This window comes from Electrophorus electricus, chromosome 13 (assembly GCF_041902795.1).
Source record: "Electrophorus electricus isolate QZ-2024a chromosome 13, ASM4190279v1, whole genome shotgun sequence".
NCBI lineage: Eukaryota > Metazoa > Chordata > Actinopteri > Gymnotiformes > Gymnotidae > Electrophorus > Electrophorus electricus.
The window spans coordinates 3,788,968-3,797,987 of NC_137509.1; the positions used below are offsets into that span (position 1 = coordinate 3,788,968).

The following is a 9,020-nucleotide window of genomic DNA, read 5'->3' on the forward strand; positions in this document are numbered from 1 at the left end:
GAGCATAGATTGTTTTCATTCGACCTGACGTTATCATAGTTCTGGTTCATCTGCACGAGGCATGTGACATCTGACCAAGCAAGGTCTGCACCGCACAGTGTACAGCGAACACAGATACAGGAAGAAGCCATTATTTGGCCGTAATGCTGTATTCAGCATCCTCCTGACTTGCTTTTATAAGAAGCTGATGAAAGAGGTACAGGAGAACTCCCACATGAAAGCGTCAACGTACCTGACACCCACGTGTAAAACAGTGGCACAGAGACGCAATGTAATAGGCGCTGGAGTCAGACGTCCATGGCTGTTTGTGCCCCCCTCCACATGCAGCGTCACCACGACTGCACACTGCACTCAAGGACACATGCTGTGTTTCTGAAGTAAGGTGACGGCTTCGGGGCCCAAGGACCGCTGAAGGACCTTCCCCACCTCTCTCTCGCCACAGAGATGGAGCCAAGCACATGCATCGCGGTGAGCTTGAGTTATGGAGGCGATCAATGCTCCTTGGGGAGTCTGCACGCATCCCTTAATCACCTGATATCTATCACAGCTCCATCCCGACTGACACATTATCCACCGGGCCGGGGCGCGAGGCTCGTCTGAAACCGCCAGCCGGCCAGCTCCGGCAAGGAGCACGCCCGCCACCGTGCTCGTTAAAAGGGCAAGCTGTTCACTGCTAACAGCTCTATCGCCGTGGCGAGGAGCGCGGGCGACGGGTGAGGAGAAGGGGGGGCACGCCCCCGGCGGGGCTGATCCAGCGTCAAGCGCCGCGACCCTGTCCGACGGCGGGAGCAGGTGAACGGCGTGGCGATCCGCACCGGATTATCCACGCCAGCCCCCGCGCCCCTGCGTGACGGGAGTAGGACCGCGGTGGACAGGCACGGGTCACCCTGGCTATCACATCTCCTGCGTTGGAGCACTGGTGCAGGGTCATATGATCGTCTGAGCAGCAGCCTGAGAGGGATTAGCGTGACTGCCCGCCGCACAATGCCACAATCAGAGCGCTACCCTGTTCCACTGCTCCACTATAGTGGTGTTTTGCAGTCTGCTGACATTGCTGGGAGAGCTTACGTAGTAAAAAGTTTACATGCATTGATCTGACTACAAAAGTCTAATTATTGTTTAAATCATTGTGCTGATTGGTGTTCTCATGCATTTACACAGAAAATATACACTTCGTTACTGGCGGCAATTGGAGAAGGAGGTCAACAAGACGATTTTGTTTTACAAAAAGAAAAGATTTAATTATTTTATTACTATTTTTAATTCTACTGACTTTTGCAAATTTATCTCTCTCTAAGTGGCAATGTAATAATGGGTATTTAACCACCAGGTCAATTCTCAGTTATGCAATATGTTTTTTCCTTATGGGAAATTAACATCGGCAGCCTATGAGTGACCCGGCTACCTGTGCCTTTTACCATATAGGGTATATATACTACAGATATGAGCTCAGATCTACAGATATCAATTACATGTAAGAGTTTCCTTTCTATGTGTGTTACTGCTGACAGACACCTGAAGTCTGACATTTCCTACCAGTGGTGAGTGAGTGTTTATATGTGAGCATATATGTGTTTTGTTTTGTGTGTGTGCATGCGTGCGTGCGTGCGTGCGTGTGTGTGTGCGCGCACTGCTAGCTGAAAGTGGTGTGAAAACAAAAGCCGCCACAGAGGATAGAGTGTATTATCACCCCATCCTCTGAAGACCCTGCACTCTCTCTCGCTCTTCCTCTCTCTCTATGCTAATAGTGGCCATTTGTCGTGGTGGAGGAGCCTGGAGCCCAGTGGAGACGTCGCGCACTAATCCCCTGATATATGGAGCTCCGAGACCTCTGGCTATCCATCAAGGCCCAATTCGGCAGCTCCAGCCGAGACTGCTGTGTGGACACGCGGGGGTTAATAAGGAAGCTAAAAGACACCCAGCGATCCATCAATCAACAGTGACAGCTCCACAAGTCTGTGTTTTGGGCCCTTCTCGTCTCTAACAAACAGGGCAGGATTGATCAGGCAGGATTGATCACGCAACCAAACCGCATTCACAGCTGTCAGTGTGTGTGCATATTCCTGGTGTTTAAAACCACACACACACACATTCAAACACACACACACACTAGGGATAGGGATAGGGATAGCTACACACACGTGCTTCATACAAGCATTCCTTGCTACACACACGCACTTCATACGAGGAATACTTTTAGTTTAGATTCCAAATGAGTACTTTTTTGTCAGATATACCTAACTTTATATAACAGCACTCTATTATTTATTCTACATTCTATTCTACAAATTTTACCTTGTTTTTAGTGAATGAGTCTTGCAGATTTCAAGTAAAATTCATATGCATATTTAAAAAAATACACACTAAAGAATTCGTCTATGCACCTGAGGTCACAGGAGAAAACTGACAAACAAAAACGCAGCCAACCATAAGTGTCTATGTGCACAGATGAAGAGCTTTTGACTAAATGAGTTCATATATTTTCAACTGTTTCTCATTTTCACATTTTCAGTTAGCATTTCTCTGCTTGAGGTCTCTGTTTACCTGTTTTTTGCCATTGGATTTGTCACTATGGCATCACAAGCAGAAACTGCAGTAGCTAGATATGCCAAAAGTCAAATGTCAAATTCCCTGACTTTTCCCTGAGTTTCACTGCCTAAAAAGGTACATTTCCATGACTGCCTTTAATAAATAGGCACAGACAAATCAAGTAACCATAACAACTGCTCAGACAATATGGGAACCATGTCAAAAATATAACATTTTTATAACTGGCAGCAAATGCTATAAACAAAGGTCCCTGATATACCATGACCAACCAAAGAAACTATCAAACCCACTGACTTTCCATGTCTGGAATAGCCTTTTTAAAATTCCTTGATATTCCAGAAATTCCATGACCAGTAGGAACCAAAGACCAAGAAAAAGTTGCCAAATAAACAGATATGAATTATTCAATATGTACATCATGATTTGCCCTGAGTAAAAAATCAAACATAAAGAACAATTCTGTAAAGAGTTTATATAGTACTGGATACCAGGAATGTTCTATCATGCTGTTCTCCAACACCCTCTCATGCACGCACGCAGACACACACACACACACACACACACACACACACACTCAACCATTTCACTGCGAGTTATACTGTGTATGACTATGTATGTGACGAATAAACCAAACTTGAAACTTGAAATTTGAAACACTCACACACGCTGTCCTTAACTGTGTTTGTCGAGTCACACTGGCTGCAGCAGGACAGAAGAGCAGCCCACAACGCCGCACTATGGCACGGAGAATTCCCTTCTGAAATCTACCGCTCTGCATCCATGTGAAATTTTCTATCTTCTTCCAAACTGTCAGCTGCGGTTCCATTTGCTAGGGCCCTTTTTCACAGTTCTGTTGGGTGGCTTTAATGGCAGTAGTTATGCACCCAGCATGAGCCTACTGAGAAGCTAAAAAACGTGTGAAAAACTGCTGACTACAGCGCAAGGCGGCCGCCCACACGCACTCTTTGTTTCGTAAGGAAAACGCTCATGTTTTCTGCCCAGTTGCGAACTATGATGCAACACCAGCCATCTAGTTCTTGACACAACTGTTTTTTCCCGTTGTTTATCCATCATTTCTAAATTGGTCAAAAATATCAACACACGCTGCAAAGGTATTCCAGACAAACTACAGATAAATCTAGAAAAAGCACCATCACTCTATCGTCCTAATTATTACCCATAAAATATTACAGCACCGTAAAACAAGCACTGGCAGGTGAGTCATAAAGAGACAAATGAAATAAGGCGACCACTTTAAAAAACAATGCCAAAAGAATCGGATTAATAATGGCAAATATAAATATTAAATCCGCTGAGTTAGAGCAGCCTCTATTTTCTGACTTTCAGAGTGCTTGCATTATATGTTGTGCCTTCTATATCCAGAATCAATACCTTTTCAGCTCAGTCTTAACCTTATTTGCTCCTGTTAGGCTTTGGAAGATAAGACGCTCGGTCCCTGGGAATGCTTTCCACTGAAGAGGCACTGAGCAGGTAAGTCAACATTTGCAGTCACGAATAGCTGGTTTGCCCCTACACTAAGTGTAAGTGGTTAGGAGAGGGTGAGGTCCAGACACGAATAGCTGGTTTGGCCCTACACTGAGAGTAAGTGGGTAGGAGAGGGTGAGTATCCTTACAGGGGATTGCCTGATCTGACACTACTGACACGACAGAGACACCCATAGCTGCCAGAAGGCTGGCTCATCCACGCAACATGGTACCCACTCGTTTTCCATGTGCCTTGTTTTTTGCGTATGTGTGTCTGTGTTTATGTTTGTGTGTGTCGGGGTCCATGAAACAGAGAGCGACAGCTGTCAAAGTGCCATGCAGTGAGTGAAGCAGGCAGGTGTGGCATGTACCACACTCTCCCTCACACTTCAGATTGAACTGGTTCTCAATGTAGGAAATTGAGCTCTCACGCTTTCTCTCATTCTGCCTCTCTCTCTCTCTCTGTCTCTTGTTCACTCTTTCGTGCTCTCCCTGTGTGCTTTCAGACTCTCTCTGCAAACCCAACGGTGTCCAAGTAGCTCCAACGACTCACCTAATCACCTCTTGAGCTTCTAGCAAAATTTGGCGCACTGAGTAGGACATTAGAGAAGCTCTTTCTCATGCCATCCAGGGCTTATAGAGACAAAGCAGCCCAATCATCAGTATCAAATACATTATAGTACCACTGGAGGAACTCTCCACTGTTCAAATGGTTACACAGCAGTACCCATGTTAAGAGTCAGACATTTGGTGATAATACATTAATTGCTAATAGGAATATGCTGGAGAATTTTTTAAAATAAAGGGAAACATTACTAATGGAGGTAATGTTGGAACAATTCTGTCACACTATTTGCTGTGTGTGTGTGTGTGTGTGTGTGTGTGTGTGTGTGTGTGTGTGTGTGTGTGTGTGTGTGTGTATCCATGCACATGTGCATGTGAATGTGTGTGTTAGGACTTGAATATCTACAAGAATAATTTAAAGAGTAATACTGTTTGCCGTTTGTGTGTGTGTGTGTGTGTGTGTGTGTGTGTGTGTGTGTGTGTGCGTGCATTGCATGAGTGTGAATGTGTGCATTAGGACTCGAACAACCACTAGAATAATTTAACGAACACACCCATAAATTACAAATATGTTTAAACAATTATAACTAATTGTATTTATATTATAGAAATGTCTTATTAAATATATATGCTTAAAGCTTAAATCTGTGGTTGCTGTATACACGATGTCCATAGTGCTCAGGTAATATCTAGATTGTGATCTGTCTAAGCTGTCTAAGAAACAGTACTATACAGACTACAGTATTAAAATGTATTAATAAAATATGTTAAGGGTGCTAAAGATTTCTCAGCGAAGGAATAGTTCACCTGTCAGCCCCTTTCTGAAGCCTGAATTCGTGCCTTTAAATATAATTCCTATTGTTCATCTGACTCTGGGCGCAAACCCCCAAATTTTCACCATTCGTCTTATCACAAGTTTCAGCAGCATTGTCGTGTCGTTAAGTGCAGTTAAAGATGAACGGTGCTGTAAGTGCTCTGTGGTGTCGGGCCACGCTCCGCGCTCCCGACTGACCTTCCTTGGCGAAACTGGGGGATGCTAATCTAAGTTTCGCCATTGAAATGCAGCCACTTTGATATGTAAATAGGAGCTGGGAAAATAAACCGCTAGAAATCACACTCGCATAAATTCGAACCATTTGCGGGGAGTTGATGTGAGATGAGATGGCACTTCCTCTAAAGACGAGCAGAACAAATGGAGCAAATCAGAGCGCGCTGAGGAAGGCGAGAGGCGTCCGGGGTGCAGGACAACGGTACCAACAACGGCGCATTTGTTCCGAAGAATTCCTCTCCAGCTTGCCTGTCAGTTCAAACGGTAAAAATGAATGACTGAATGCAAGACTGAGTGAGTACTAGGCTGGCTCTGCTACATTCGGCCCAATTAATGTCCAATCCCGGAAAAGAAAAAAAAGAAAAAAAAACAGGCTGTGTTCGGGCCTAGAGAAAAATAAACGACCCAAGTTCATTCAAAACAAACGAACGCAAGAACAGTCGAAGCAGGTTTTTGGACATGGTTTAATTGTCACAAAAAAAGGTGGAGTAGAAAGCCACACCAGAGCTCCGTTTAGATGTGTTGATCGCGAAGGCGCAGCCCCTGACACTTGTAGGCCTATACGACTCACGTGTCTTGATCGTTAAAACAGGTCGTTCTCTCGTCGGTGGCACTTAAACGTTAAGCATTTCCTCGCTTGTTTTCTGTTGCACATTAGGCTGCATTGTGGCCATTCGTGTGCCTATCACAATACACACGTCTGCCGTGGGTACCTCAGAGCTGGCTGAATTATGCATGTACAGTAAAATGATCTAATTTCTGCCTACGCACTAGTGCGCAGTCTACTGTGAATAATTATATATGATCGCATTAAATTAACATACTCTTAGCGGGCTATATGACAAGTTTCAAAACCGATAAAACGCAAAATATTTGTAAAGATCACAACGGCACTGATGTCCTAGAAAAATGGTAGTTGATGTGTGTGGAATTGTCAGAAGAGGTAGTGCAAACTAGTTTGGGTTAGTTTCAGATAACACAGCCTTCTTCCCCCGGTGTTTGTTTGTTTGTCTCCGAAATCCTTCTTTTATTTAATATATTGGCTACCAGAATGTATAATTCCACCACCCTAATCAACACGAGATTAAGGATATGATAACCCTCAGCGAAGCCACATCTGGTATTCTGTTCATGTTTTCATAATAAAAGAAATCAAGGCCGCTGGTCAAACTTGCATTGTTATAAAATGTTACTTCTTGCCGAACCGGATAATAAATATTCGCCCGTATAGCCTACTGGAGACTCCATCGTAGCCCAGGCTATATGGCCATGCTTCATATCAATGGGACCGCAGCCCACAGATATTCAAATCTAACTACTGGATGACAATAGTCGAACTCTACAAATGAAACTTCAGTCTGACCATTGATTCGTTTGTTTTGTGCCAACACCGTAGGTTAACTTATGCCCTGTTGCACAGATGTTATGGAGTCGGTGGAGAATTGCGAACTGGAAACGAGGAAACACAATACTGCAACCGTATACAGACGGGAACTTGGTCTACATGAATCGTGGCCAAGTATACGTTGAAAATAAAGAGAAACTGTTGAGAGTATAGTGGGCCTACTTACAAACAGAGATACTGTCCCAGCAGAGCAGTCAGCTTTGACGCAGTTCAGTGTCCGACCGACAGCCCTTGACGAGCGGACCGTTGGGAGACTGGATCAGGGGGCAGCACAAAGACTTCTGTGGTTCCGATGCATACTCTGCTCAAGCGGGCAACTCGGGCTTTCTCACCTAGCAGGTCTTCCAGTAGGTCTACGCATTCCCGACAATCGGATAAACTCCATCACCAAGATACGTGGCGAAATTAATCGGTAGTTCTTTTCATACAACAATTCGACATACCAAGAGCAAAAAAAATGTCCCGGTGTCGGAACCAGAGAAATCAGCGCACGGGACAAATACGGCTTAGACACGATACAAAATACAGCCGAAACGTCGTCTCGCCATCGTTGCAAAATCAGTAGATGAAGTCAGTGTAGAGTGGAGATGTCGAGCTATACCGGCGGGACGTGGCTTGCTATAGACTCTGTCTGAAGTATGTTTTTAACTTAAGGAAATCCCAGTTGCATCCAGTGCGCAGACAGAATGATTCAAGCTCCAGAAGCAGCCTGGGCAGATTCAGAAAGGCATGGTGCCGGGTAAATTCTCTCTGCAGCAGCTGTGTTAGAGACGACCTGCCGCAAAACCTGGCAAGGAGTAGACACGATCCAGGAGCTGGAACAGACTCGCCACTCCGTCTCCGAAAAACAATTCTCCCAACGCGTGGTCCAATTACGCGCAGTGCGTCGTAGATCTAGAAAATCCATAACGCTTTTTCGCAATAATTGAGATTTTCTTATGAAAAAAAAAATTCCAGTGGGTGATTATTTAAAATTATTCTGCGCCTCTGTCCACACTGAGTCCAATTTCAATTACATTGTACACATTGTTGAACATTCGGGACGTTCGTTGGGAACCCGGGCCTGATAAGACTTGAGATGCGTTGATGAGACAGGTTTAATTTCGAACTAAGAGTGGTTGTGGAGAGAATGCATTTAGCATTTACGAATCGGCATACGAGCGGAGAAATCGCCGAGAATGAAGCGCAAATATAACAGTACCCAGCTGGGGAACTGGAAAAGGACAGAGCTGTATAGAGGAATTAAGTCACAGCTTCTCCGGTAACCTGAGCCCCAAGATGACATTTCAACACTTCTGCCAACAAGAAATTACACAAACCTACTAATTATTCCGGGAAGCACCGGGATTACGCTAGGTAATCAGAGGTAGACAACTCATATTGTGGTTTGACACTAGTCAGTACTAAGCACTGTGAATCTGACGGAAAAGAAAGACAGTGCTAGATTTGTTTGAAAATTCTGACGTGGAAAAGGTTGAAATTCAAGTGCCCAGAGTGTAAAATATCGTTTGAGTTGAATATGAATAAGAGACGTTGGGGAGGTTGTGTGTGTGTGTGGGGGGGGGGGGGGGGTCTTACAGTGTAGGCCTATGGGGAGGGGTTCAAGCCCACATCTCGGGCGGTGGGGGTGGGACAGTGTTATACTCCAGGCCTGTCCCATTCATAATACTCCTTTTTTGTTTCAAGCAACTTCAAAGACGCAGTCTTGATCGCCTCACTGGATTAAGCACACACGGAGCAGACACGCCATATTTCTCCATTCGAGCTGCGTTCACCGCTCCACTACGCTTACACAAATACAAAAACAAGAGCATTTCAAACTGTTATAGTCAGAAGATTAATTTCCACCCATTTCTTCTTCTCGCTCGCCCAGCACACTGCCAGGTCAGTGGGCTCCATTACATGTGGCTTCAATAATGAAAAAGAAAGTAGGAGAGAGGAAAGGTAAAAAAAAAAAAGTATTAAAAA

General features: G+C 44.6%; 1 protein-coding gene across 11 annotated transcripts in view; it reads right to left on the reverse strand.

The window, feature by feature from the left end:
- The window catches only part of adgrl2b.1 (adhesion G protein-coupled receptor L2b, tandem duplicate 1), a 93,592-nt gene extending 85,782 nt beyond the window's left edge, over positions 1–7,810 (reverse strand). For 6 of the 11 annotated variants that reach the window (XM_035536577.2, XM_035536571.2, XM_035536575.2 and 3 more), the window contains exon 1: positions 7,219–7,809. The gene's annotated coding sequence lies outside the window, so the exon portion shown is untranslated. Of the gene's footprint in view, positions 1–7,218 lie in introns of all 11 variants that reach the window. The other 5 variants (XM_027028565.3, XM_027028564.3, XM_027028566.3 and 2 more) reach the window with 2 other exon arrangements.
- Between the last annotated feature and the right edge of the window lie 1,210 nt (positions 7,811–9,020).